This window comes from Eptatretus burgeri, chromosome 1 (genome assembly GCF_056783735.1).
Source record: "Eptatretus burgeri isolate ZD-2024b chromosome 1, Ebu_testis_v1, whole genome shotgun sequence".
NCBI classification, from domain to species: Eukaryota; Metazoa; Chordata; class Myxini; order Myxiniformes; family Myxinidae; genus Eptatretus; species Eptatretus burgeri.
This window is the reverse complement of record NC_140961.1, coordinates 60,423,751-60,437,741: the sequence shown is the minus strand read 5'-3', so window position 1 is coordinate 60,437,741 and position 13,991 is coordinate 60,423,751. Positions and strand designations below refer to the sequence as shown.

Genomic DNA, 13,991 nt, shown 5'->3' with positions numbered 1-13,991 from the left:
TTGTATTTTGTAAATTTTGTATGTTTTGTATCTAATGTAAAATGTTTTCTGTTTTTTGTATTTTTGTATGTTTTTGCAAATATTAAACCAATTGTACTGTAGTATGCAGTGTTTGACATAAACCTGACAGACGTAAAAACGTTATACAGTAACAATAAAAATGGTTTTTATAACCATGGTTATCTATCGATAATGAGCAAAGAAAATGTTAATGAAATATGACTTACAGATGATTATTATATTATTATACAGTATAATATACATACAGTAATTTTTGCATCGGCCTATACACTATAAATAAAGGTAAAAATAAAGGTTGGCCACTTACGAACAAATCGACTTACGACTGGTCGGTCGGAACCGATCGCGGTCGTAAGTCGACGACTACCTGTATATATATATATATGTGTATCTCTGTCTCCGCAGAGGGTGATTATGTCTGGACAGTGTCTGTCTCCGATGTTTATCTAACTGGGGGCGATGTTTGTCTCCGGATAGCTTCGCTCTGAGCAGTGTTTCTCTCCAAATGTGTCTGGATGGGTGTTTGTCTCCAGACACATCAGGGCGATGTTTGTCTCCGGACGCGTCCGGACGGTGTTTGCATCCAGAAGCGTCCGGGTGGTGTATGCGTCCAGATGCATCCAGGCGGTGTATGCGTCCGGAAGCGTCCGGGTGGTGTATGCGTCCGGAAGCGTCCAGGCGGTGTATGCGTCCGGAAGCGTCCGGGTGGTGTATGCGTCCGGAAGCGTCCGGGTGGTGTCTGCGTCTGGAAGCGTCCAGGCGGTGTCTGCATCCGGAAGGTTCCGGGCGGTGTCTGCGTCTGGAAGCGTCCGGGCGGTGTCTGCGTCCGGAAGCGTCCGGGCGGTGTCTGCGTCCGGAAGCGTCCAGGCGGTGTCTGCGTCCGGAAGCGTCCGGGCGGTGTCTGCGTCCAGAAGGGTCTGGGCGGCGTTTGTCTCCAGACAGCCTGGCTCCTGATGCATCCTGGTGGTGTTTGTCTCTTGACATTTCCAGGTGGTGTTTGTCTCCGGATGACTTGGCTCCGGACGTGTCTGGGCAGTGTTTGTCTCTGAGTGGTATTTATGGTATGACCAGTGGAAAATGTTTTTCAGATGTTATTTTGTTTTCATCTTCACTGTTATTCTATGCAGAATCATTTTGATGAGATGGTATGAATCGGAATTACCGCACGTCTGCCTTCCCTTCCTCTCAACTCATGCTGCCTTCCCTTCCCCCACACCTCCTCATTCTCCCTTCCTCCTCACTCCCACACCCCTCCTTCCTCCCCCTCCCTCCTCTCTTTATTCCTTCACCTTCTCACTCTCCTCTCTCTCTCTCTCTCTCTCTCTCTCTCTCTCTCTCTCTCTCTCTCTCTCTCTCTCTCTCTCTCTCTCTCTCTCTCTCTCTCTCTCTCTCTCTCTCTCCCCCCCCACCCTTCTCTTTCTCCCCCTTCTCAGTCTTCCTGTCAGCGAAGTGACAGATGGTATTTGTTCCTCTTGTCAATATTTTCGAGTGTCCGTGTGTTTGTTTGTGTTTGTATGTTTCTCTTTCACAGCCGAATTGTAGCACCTCAAGGCCCTACATTTTGGGATTTTGGTACTTTAGAATCTGGGAAAGATTTCAAGCTAGCACACATTGGCCTTGACATCCGTTTTGAGGCCACCAAAGGCTGCAATGACGTGTATATTGGGATGTGTGGTCAGGCTGTGATGCCACCGGCCCACAGGCAAAATGTAACCACCATGAGGCCAATAACTCCAAGCCTTTCAGTTTCCGACACGTCCCAAACCCCGCTGGAAAAAGCACACCCAGCCTGGACACAGGCAGCGTCGGGTAGCCCTTCTGTTATATTATACGCAAAACATAATTTCTTTTTGATAAGCTTTTCATGCTACATTTGATAATTTCTGCTTCATTAAGGTCTCTAAACTATATTTGTATGTATAATTTTCTGTCCTTACCCTTCATTAAAATATAGGTCCACACAAAGATAGTATTATTATTTTTAATCTCATTGTTTTTATTATAATATTGTAATACATTAGTGGTGTTTTATGAGATAATTTTAATAAGAATGAAAATTTTACAACAAAACTTGATAAACCACGAATAACTTGAATTAAATGTCCGTGTACTGTATATAAGAATTACAACTCCTTTCTCGATGTCCTTTTATTTATAGTCGATGCCAGTTTGCGATTCATTGTTGCATTGCTTCACTTCTGCAAGGTAGATTGACCATCTGTCTATAATTTGTTGCATTATCGCTCAATCAATTTGCATGTAAACTGCACTTTCATTGCAAATTCATGACTCCATCAAAACCACAATGTGGCCTTCCACTTAGATTTATATAGAATATGCTTACGGGAATGAAAAGTGCGACATCACCTTTAAAATTGCAAACTTGCTTCATTCAATTCCAAAAATTACCCCAAAATATAAAAAAAAATTGCATCATTAAAAACTTTCAGCGCCAGGGTAAAGGGGAAGGGAGCGAGGTAAATATAGTACTCTGATGCTCACGAACAGACATGTTCCATGGACTGGTGGTTGTATGGAAATTTTGTGCAGCATAACCCCATTACTCTTTCAGCTCTTCCCCCTCCCCCTCCCGCCACCCTGGTCACCTCTTTCCCTCACATCAATAATAAATAGACGATAGGGCATGTGGTCCGAAGAGCTTGTCTTATGGTCTCCATCTCCCGACTAAATAAAACTTATTTTATAATTAAGTTAAATATTTTTTATGAATTATCGTTCATATTCCCACGTCATCGGTTGGAGCATTTTGTTGAATTTTAGGTTAGAATAACTAATATTTCGTCGGTAAAATAATTATCATGATCTCGATATTTATCCAATAAAATTGTACGTTTCATTTATCAATGTTGCTGCGATTTTTCATTTTTGTAAAGGAGCCAATCAGCAACATCGTATGAGAGTGCTGCGGTACGGCGAATAGCGGGTCACGTGTGTAAACAGATGCTGTTTGGTGAAAAGTATCGGTGAAAATGGCATCAGTTGGTGTCAAATTTGGTGTAAAAAATAGGTGTTAAAAAATAGGTTATGTTCCAGGTGCCGGTGGTGATATTGTGCCATTTACCAAAAAAAGGTGGAGAACATTCTTGAGTGCTGTAGATATTTGGAGCGATTTGGTGGGAAACCAGGCCGATTTGGCGAGGTCTTTCGTCCGCGATCATGGTCTACACTGCAGCGCATGTGAAAGTGCATTGCCGGTCCCTGAAACTGGGGGTTGCCACGCAGTGTGTTACCGGTATTTCACTGATTCTACCAAGCAAAAACGTGCCCAAACTGCTAAACAGAAGCATCAGAATGTCACCCAATCATCCTGTAAGTTTAAATGTAGCCTTCAAATACATCACGAATGAGAAAATTGCATGTACAATCACGTAGGGAGGCCTATGATATTGGGTCAGGTCAGTCCCAAATGTTGTGATTTGTGTAGTCTACATGAATCGTAAAATGTGGGACTTTTGTTTTTACATGTAGTAGATTGATTCCATATATCTTTGGGCTTTTTCAATATTCTGACATAACCCTGCCCTACAAAAGGTAGATGCCTACCATATATATCCCTGTTGGAGGATTTATAACACGGGAGTCTAGGGTCTCAGTAGGGAGCCAACCTGCACCCTGCAAGACCCCGCAAAATGTTTGCGACATGACTTGATAGAAGACCATTCCAAATATATTCTACCAACTTAATCATTAATCATAATCATTTTTCCTCCCTTGTGAATGATTGTTTAAAATTCATCAGTCTTGATGTAATTTAGAATGTGCTATTTCTAAAAGAAAAAAAAAATGTGTGCAGTTTTGAATGTTGAAATTTAGGTTGGTATTCCTTTACATAAAAATAAGTCAGTTGGGGGAGGGCAAGCAAATGTTTTGAATTTATTTTTGTTTTTGTTTCTGCCTAACATGTGCACTGTATTTATCTGGTAGTCCATGTTAGTGCAATAATTTTAACTGCAACAAAACTTGACAATTAAAAAAAAATCTCAACAGTAGAGAAACTAATACCAAAGAGAAAGTTCTATTTTGAGAAGAAATATATTTCAGTAGGTTGCCACATACACTTTTTGATAAGTTTTTAAAGGAAAGTACAGCATTTTGGGGTTTGAAAATCTCGTTATTTCATTTTAAAAATACAGAGGAAAATTCTTCCAAGGAGCCATTTGCTTTAGAAAATTAGTTTCTTTTTAAATCCTTTATAGTGCTGCACAAACTTATATTTTTCCCAATTTAACCTATTTTATAAGTGAATTGACCATTAATATGTGTAATTTTAGCAAATTTTTAGATTAAGAAATCCTTACCCAAAATTTTCATTTTTAAAAATGATGCATTTTGGTTGTTTTTGGATAGCTTTTGGAAACTTTTTTTTTTCAAGCTAAGCAGATCTGCTGCACATGTGTGTAAATTGATTGTTGCATCAGTTACATGTATGAATGATTAGGCCTAAAAATTGTTGTGTTGACCTCCACTGACAAGAATCACTAGAGCATTTGATTTTTTTTAATGTTCAATTAAACAAACTTTTGTTTTACTTTATAATAAAAAAACAACAAAAAAACATGCATGCCAATGTACCGACCCACCTGTAAATTCCACGAGAGCAAAATAACATTATTTTCTTCTGCCTCTGTTTTTCATTGTGCATGTGTTTGTTGTGTTTTTTTTTTCTGATTTCATAACAGTACATGTATACACTTATGAGTTTAATAGTTTGTGTTTGTTGTATACAGAACTGGATCCCTCTGCATTTTCTTCAAGTGGAGACAGAGACAAACATACATCTGCTACATCTGATGCAAGACACTTGCGTTCCACTTATAACATTGCAAAACAGCCGACTAAATCTTCTCACATCTTGCCAACAGTTTGTATCGTATGCAGGAGTGGTAAGACATTTCAGGATTCAAGAGGCAGAAAGCAGAAAGAACCATTGACGCTTTGTGAACAGATTGATGGAGGCAAGCTTCGACTAGCTGCAGAGGAAAAAGATGACAAAAATATTATTGTTCATATCAGAGATCATGTGTAGCTACAGAAGTCAGATATCACCGGAGCTGCTACAAGGGATACACAGACTATTTGAGAAGATCTAACCCTCAACATGTTCATGCAGCTACAGAACAGATATATTCTCAAGCATTTGACAGTTTATGTAACTATACAATTGACCAGAAAATTCTGAAGAACAAAGAGATCTACCGGCTTATGTCATTGAAACGTATATTTGATAAGGCAGTAAAAGACATTGAAGGGAAGGACTCGTCCAACTACAAAACCCTTAGCCTGAAACAAAGAATCAGAAGGAGATATCCCCAGCTTTGCTTCATTCAGCCCAAAAAAAATACCAGAGTGAACTGGTATACATTGACACCCTATCAGCTGACGAGCTTGTCAGGGATACGGTCACCTCAGAAACAGACACAAATACAACCGACACAGATACAACTGATGCTGAAGAGTCTCCACCTCCAGTGAAACGGCCAAAACAGTGCAACAGAAGACAGGTCGTACCTCAAATATCATCATTAAGAGAGCGTTATTCAACAGCCCTAGATCTGAAGAATGCTGGGATGGATACAACAAACTCTACAACTCTTCCCTGGCCTCCAACCTCAGTTGACTTAACCATGGATGCTGCCTGCCAGATAGTTCCAACCATGCTATACAACTTTCTTGCATGGGTTGTTGGAGCATCTGATGATCCAGAGGGTGTAAACCGTGTAAAGGTTGGTGATGTGCAAGACCATCGAATATTAACCATTGCCCAGGACATCATCTACCTAGCTACTAAAGGCAAGACAATGTTACCGAAGCAGTCATCTCTAGCAATGGGGGTACGGCATCTTAGTGGATCGGCACAGCTAATAGACTTACTTAATGGTTTTGGCTATAGCATTTCGCACACCAGTGTTCTCGAGCATGATACTGCCTTGGCACAGCAAGAAGTCCAACGAGGTTCTAGAGCTCTTCCATCGTGCTTGCAGAAGTCTGTCTTCACAACTCTCATCTGGGACAACAATGATTTTGGGGAGCAGACACTTTCGGGAAAAGACACAACCCATAATACCAATGACATAGCTGTGCAGCATGCAGAGATTCATCAGGATGCAGATGCACATTCTACACTTCCACCAGTACAAGGAATGAGAAAGACAAGAAAGCGCTCATTACCAGCACCACATACAGAGGTGGTTACATTCAGTGGTGAGAAGAAGTCATCCCGGAAGGCATTTGCTGGCAATATGAAGCTGGAAATGACACACTATGAGCCAACTTTATATCCTCACAATAAGAAAGATGCTGCCTTCTACATTACAAAATGGCCACAGAAACGTCTTCTTCCTGCTTGGACTGGATTCAATCAGTAACTGACATCCAGCATCCCACCAAAAGCAACCATTGCATACCTTCCTGTTGTAAATGATAGTCCAAGTGATCTGAATACTGTGAATACCATCCTCCATCGAAGCATTGAAATAGCAGACCAACTGGAGCTCCCATCAGTTGTCGTAGTGATGGATCAGGCTATTTATGCCAAGGCCCAGACAATCAGATGGCAAACACCTATTTTCATGGACAGAATTGTGATAAGAGCTTTGGCATGTGTGGGAAAAAGTTTTCAGGATGCGGGATTGCAAGATGTCCTGATTGAATCCAATGCAGTGGCACCAGGTTCTGTGAGCGGTGTGATGAATGGCCACAATTACAACAGAAGCATCCGCTGCCACAAACGTATGGCAGAGGCATTACATCGGCTTTGCTGGCAAAGCTTTATGGAGAGTGTTCCTTTGGAAATGCAAGAGCAGTATCGAGATGTGATTTCATCATTACAATCATCATTCCCAGGCCAATATCTGCAGCATGTGGAAGGCGCAACCTTTCAGGCCATGATGAATGAATATGACAGTTTCATCACAGAGGGGAACAAGAATGATACCTTTGCTTTTTGGAACTCCTACCTGGAAATGATAGAGGACATCCTCCTTTTCATCAGGGCTACACGGGAAGGAAACTGGCACCTTCATCTTGCTGCACTTAGGGCACTCCTACCATGGATATTTGCCTATGACGGAACCAACTACTCACGTTACCTCCCAGTCTATTGGTTTGAGATGAGCCAGCTACCTACTTCACATCAGTACATCTACAAAGAATTGGTCAGTGGACACTTTGCCGTTCAGCGACAAGATGCTCACGGGTTTGCACAGGTAGCTTGTCATATGACGATCGAGCAAACGGCGAATAGAGACTCCAAAACAAGAGGTGGGATCAAAGGGTTCTCAACCAACCAAGGAGCTACCAATCGTTGGATACGAGCGCACCATCAACGAGCAGCGATAACCAGACAATGTGAAGAGATGGCTGGCAAAGAGCAGAAATCTTCAAAAAGGGCAGACCTTACCAACAGTCGAATGACTAGGGATGAAGACGATGTAAACAACATAATGAGTACCATCACGAGCATGACGAATCCTTTCGAAAATGACCCGGAAATGGATGCTAATGATCTGGTTCACTTGTCATCTGGAGTCATTGCACCAGATGATGTGTATTCTGACCTCATGACCGCATAAGTAAAGGGCGATGAAGCTTTCGTCAACTTTTCTAAAAGCCGCTTGCAAGGTAATGATGTAGACCTGAACAAAACGCTGAAGAAGATGAAACTGAAAACATTTTCAGATGCAGGAAAGCAAACAATCAAGGTTAAAGGGAAAGATGTTACTTTGAAAAGTGATCGTGAGTTGTTGGCAAGGCTGGTCATCATTGGCAAAGTATGAAAAGTGAATCTCAAAAGCATGATGACATACTCGTTGAGCCCGTATCCACCAGCCCTTGCGACTTATGAGGGATGCTTAGTTAAAACTAACAAGGCGAGGCTGCTACACTACCTAGAAAGTGTACCTGAGAGTTCCCCTGTCGTGGACCCACCAAAGCGAAGCGTATGGGTAGTTGATGGCATGGCCATGCTTCAGCAAATGAGTTCAAAAGAAATGCCCGCAAGCATGGGTCAACTGGCGGAAAAAATTCTGAGACAGTTAGTGTACCTGGCACTAAGTAGTACCTCCAACTCTGTACACTTTGTAACAGACACGTATCCATCGATCAGTATTAAGGGTGCTGAGAGGAAACGACAGGCAGCGAGTGGTTCCCAGAGGATTAAAATATCCAAGGCAGACAAACCTGTACCTAAACAATGGAAGAAATATCTGGCAAACAGCTTCAATAAGGAACAGCGAGTTCACTTCTTGTTCAACCATTGGAGTACTTATGGAGAGGACAACTTTAAGGGCATCACACTGTATGTTGCACATGGCAAGATGTGTCATTCCATCACACCAAGAAATGGTACCATCAGCATTGAAGAAATACCGCAGCTCCATTACACCCAAGAGGAGGCTGACACCAGGATGCTCCGACATGCACATTACATCAGCACCCAAGGCATCAGAAGTATCATCATCAAAAGCCCAGACACTGACGTGTTTGTTATTGGTGTGGCACTTGTATCGCACCTTGTGGGTTCCCAGTTTTATTTCCACACTGGCAGAGACGACAATGTACGTACCATTGACTTACAGGCCATACAGCAGGAGCTTGGAGATGACATTGCAAAAGCCATCATAGGTCTCCAGTTTCACAGGATGCGATTCTGTAAGTTCCTTTGACGGCAAAGGAAAAACAAAAGCAATCAAACTTCTCACCCAAAATAAATCCTTTTCCCATGCGTGTCAAATGCTTGGCGAGTCTTTCTCCATAACAGACGAGCTTGTTTATTTACTGGAGGATTTCGTTTGCAAGCTTTACAGCCAGCAGGAGTACAGTCATGTCAACGATGCACGGTATTCTATGTTTTCGATGGCTGCAAGAAACGAAAGTGTCATGCCACCAAACTGAGATGCCCTCATCAAACACGTACAACGAGCCAACTTCCAGGCAGCTGTTTGCAAGCGCAGCTTTGATAATCACCCAGATATCCCATCACCAGCTGGACATGGTTGGAAATTGATTGATGGCAGCCTCTCAATAAACTGGATGGAAATGCAACCTGCTCAACAGAGCATTCTTGAACTCTCACGCTACACCTGCAAGAAGTCCAAGTGCAAAGTATCAGATGCAGATGGCCAGTGTTGTTTGTCTTTGGGGCTATGTTGTACCGAACTGTGTGAGTGCAAGAACTGTGACAACATACATGTACGCGATGACGATGCTGAAGAAAGTGAAGAAGAAATGGATGAAGTTGGAGATATCTGCTTCGACGAAGAAAACTTTGAAGAGGAAGAATCTTTTTAATGGTAAGGTAAACTTACATGGGATTATAACTCTGGAATACTGTGTAAAGAAACCATTTTAAACAGCATATCTGTTGCTCTCACTTGCAACACCCGCGTTCCCTTTTAATGGGGGACTATGGGAGGTGGATATTTTTTGTTTTGTGTACCCATACAATATTAATCTTGTTGGATCCATACATCTTTCCTCTAAAAAATTACCAAACATTACTTTTTAAGTGCAATTTAACAACCCGTCTCATTTTTTACAAACCGGAAGTGCTAAAAATCCACTTCCGGTTGTAATTTTTGTTTAAAAATAACCCCTTTTCACCTATTTTCAAGCAAGTTTTGCAATTCTAAATAGAGTCTCAGTGTTTCTATATGTTCACAGCATGTCCTGCTACCTATTGAATAAAAAATACAGCCATCTGTTGATCTAAATATTGTCTAAATGCATTCACCCACTGAGCAGCATGTGCTGACATGTAAACAGACATTCGTTACTTCGATCTGCAAAATGTAACATCGGCCATTTTGATGCGAATCTTTATCGGCTTCTATCGTTTTTCAGCTTTTCGTGATTTGATCGTAATTTTTTTTAGGTTGTGAGTGGGCTACATCCTTGAAAATTGGCACAATTGTTGATTGTTTTATGTACTGTGATCTAATGAGAGAATTTTGGGAAAATATCTTTAGTTCAGAATTTATGGTAGTCTGAATAGTTCATCAGAAAGAAAAAATCACAAAATTTGGCAAACCATTGCCATGGCAACATGCAAAATATTTTTTTCAAAAAACTCTCCATTGCATCACAGCTTGCTAACCTATAAACAACTTGGTGATGTTACAGCATGATCTGATATTTGTAAATGTGTACAAAATTATGAGCAAATTTTTAATTTCACCTTAGCCCAAATTTAAGGTCATTGACATTTGACCCCGGGTCACTAACAAGATTGACCTTGACTTGTGCTAATTAATGTATTTCTTAAAACTAGACACTTATATGATTATGTTGATACCAAACATGGCATCATTTGTCAAAAACTTGGTAAGATAATACCTCTTGAATGTAGTCAGGTCTTTTTGACCCATAGTACCCCGGTAAAAAACATTACTTGTTTGATGCATTATTTTTAGGCGGGAATTACGAATTAATGCTCCACTTTTGAGCGTGGGAACAAAGGGGATATTGATAAGACATGCAATTCCTATATTTTAAGACATAATATATGTAGTTCCAATGTGGAGACCACAAAAAGCACTTTCTGAAGGGATTTTGACTACATGCCCTATAGTCTAAAAGGGCGACCATCGCAATCATCATTCAAGAGCATGCCATACTGTTGGTGGCGTCCCCCCCCCCCAAAAAAAAAATTGTACATTTCATCTTATACGGTTCGATCTGCAGTTGCTACTTCTCTTTTATAGTGCTTAAATTGATCACAATACAATTTTATTTAATTTCTTCACAATTTCTCAATCAATTCATGAAAAGTTCCATTAATTATTGCAAAATCAGTCAAGAGTTTTCCTTAGAATGGAACTCTTCTGTACATGTGAGCCTGGTGTCATTGCTTTACTTGAGGGATTGGGTGAATTATTCATTTAATATCGAAATAGGGATGTAATAGTGGACAGGGGAAATGAATTAAAAAGATGTTTTATCATTTTAATTAGTGTTTTAATTAAGTATGAAACAGGTACATTGGGAAATGGTCACATGGGGTGCATTGCGACGTCCCTCTGACAGCTATACTTGGCGAATTATATCAAGTGCCAATGTGTGGCACTTAATATACCTTGTATATGGTTAGCATTAGTTGCTTCATGGGATGTTCTACTATTTTATGAATGTATACAACAATTAAAACTGAGCAGCATTTACTGTCAATTATCGTGAGATGGGTCTTTTTATGGCCCGAGAGTTCCAATATCTCGATGGAATTATGTGCCTGAGGGATTATGGCCTAAATGAAAGTTTTATTGTCATCCAAACACAAGGAATAACCAAGTAATAAGCCCTTGCTGTTGTCACAGAGAAAAAAAAGAATTATAGCATCTCTTTCATGAATTGTCATCACCAACATTTTTGTTGGCTTTTCCATGAATTGAACTCAGAAGCGTCTCTTCCATGAATTGAACATGAACTTAAGACCCACAGTATACTTCAGATATGTGGAAGACACGTTTGTGATCTTCGATACTGCTAGAACACCACGATACTGTGATATGTGGACCACCTGCACTGACTTTCTCGCACGTCTGAATGCTCTCTATCCCGCATTAAAGTTTACATTTGAGACTGAGCAGTCAAATGTACTCCCCTTTCTCGAAGTGTTTGTCAAGAAGACCGAGGATGGATTCTTGACTGCAGTCGACTGCAAGTCTGCCTTCACATGGTGGTACACATGATGGGACTCCTTCAGCTCAAATGCTACAAGATTGTCCTAATGAACACCCTTGTTTGTACAGTGTGGGTCATCTGTTCTCCCTATCGACTTTCTGCGAAATTGAGTGTGACAATAGCTACCCTGAGCAACTCATCTGTGGGTCCATACAGCGCAAAACTGACAATTGGTCTAAGGATACTGTATTTGGACCAAAGAAGTGTCTGGTTTACTTAAACTGCCATGGAAAGGTTAAATCTCTCAAAAGTTTGAACAACATGTGAAACAGGCAGTTTTGCAGTGTTACAACTATTGTTGTAACACTGAATTTTTTTTCCTGATATTTTTACAACCCACAATTTGCTCCCCTCAGTCCAGAAAGATGTGCTCCCTATCACCAAACTGAACAATGTTATTTATGAATTTCAGTGCCAGAGTGATGCCATGTATGAAGGTCACACATTCCTCAGACTGGAGGACCGCATCGAGCAGCACATCCCTTTGGCAATCCGGAATAACTTGGTGATTGGTCGTATACAACCATCCGGCGCATGCAAGAACACAAGAATGCCTGCTCAAAAATGTGATTCTGCCATTGGTCAGCACCTCCTGAACAATCCTGAATGTGTCCAAGACTATCACTCTGAGCGATTCCAGATTGTGGCACGTGCACATACCTAAGCACATTAATGTGTTCTTGAAGCCACATGTATACACACAAGAGCTTCTGTTCTATGCAGACAAAAAGATTGTGCAAACACGACATTTTTTCTGACCTGGCTCCATTATGATCAGAGGTCTTGTGTTTCTTCGGTGCCTCACCACCATGATATATATGTTCGTATCAGTAACAGTCAAAAGAGCCAATCCCCAACTGTCTGAGAAAATATATTGTTCCCTTTTGCGTCGACATATCCGCTATTCTTCTGTATGTACTGACGAGCTGCAAGACGAAAAGTGCATGGTGGTAAGGGAAAATTCATGAAATGGATAGATATCCTAATAAATGCAAGAATTTGTCTTGTAATTACCCCCCTATTTACCCAATAAGATGGGTAATTACCTCCAATAAAAGTTCCTCCTCCTGACATTCTTCTCTACTTTCATGTGCATTCTTCTCCACGTATGCTTTAATTTCCTCTCCTTCTCATTGTTTAATAACCCTGTGTTTCATGTAATGGTATACTTGGAGACTGGGCCTTTGACATGTGACTTCAGGATGTTTGGGGCTCAGCATCTCGCAAGATGTGTGAGGGTTGTCACATGGCAGAAAGCGCAGTGAATGGAGGAATCATGGTGACGTTATGCAGAAGGGATTATAAAGACTGATGCCATCGCACTGTATGAGTCGACTTTGAAGTTGAGTTGCCATGTAGGCTTCCAGTCAGGTTGGAAGTCCACTTGGAAGTCAATTTGGAAGTCGAGTTGCTGGTTAAGTTGGAGTGAGCCAGTGCAGTGAAGTTCAGCACCATTCCATTCCAAGGCAACTTTGAGCTCAGTGCCCATTCTACGCAAGTTTGAGTCCAGTTTAGCCTGCCTTAGTGCATCTGGCAGTGGATGTGGAACAGCTGAGGCTATTGCTCACCTCCATGTCCAACTAAGTCCACCATGCCTCAAAGGAAGAAATGCCTGTGCTCCACCCCCACCTCCGGTATTTGTTCCTTTTCTCACTCACGTGTCTTCTTCTCAAGGATCACAATCATGGACAGATTGCTACACCAGCTCAACATGCTCGACTAAGTGGATGGAATTTTTTAATTCAACCAGGGTGCCAGCAATCACTTGCCAACACTCTGTAAAGGAATATCCTTGGTATCTGCCAATGTGAGATCATTATTATCTACCATTTAATTCCAGGAGACTATGGACAGTTTAACGTCCATCTGAGGGACGGAACATACATTGATGAAATGCCATGCATGCGAAACACCAGGTTAACAGTTTGGAACTGGGTGTACATCCAAAAACAGGGCAGACAGGTCCTTGGCGAGTGAGCATATCAATTGGCGAGCCTTACAACCCCACATTCTACTTCAGAACATTTCATTTTAACACACAAGATGTGATTCTATAATGTATTATTTACATTTCATAATTTTTTGCAATATTGTGTGTATATATATATGTATATATATATATATATATATATATATATATATATATATATATATATATATATATATATATATATATATATATATATATATATATATCCCCGTGAGGAGGAGTGATGCAAGCGACATTTTTTAATGATATGATGATGATAGGCTCGGATGATAGGGGTAAGGGT

The 13,991-nt window shown here is 40.9% G+C and overlaps 1 pseudogene; it reads left to right on the top strand.

Moving 5' to 3' along the window:
* The first annotated feature begins 635 nt into the window (after window positions 1–635).
* On the top strand, window positions 636–9,626 carry LOC147034576 (uncharacterized; annotated as a pseudogene).
* Window positions 9,627–13,991: the final 4,365 nt, after the last annotated feature.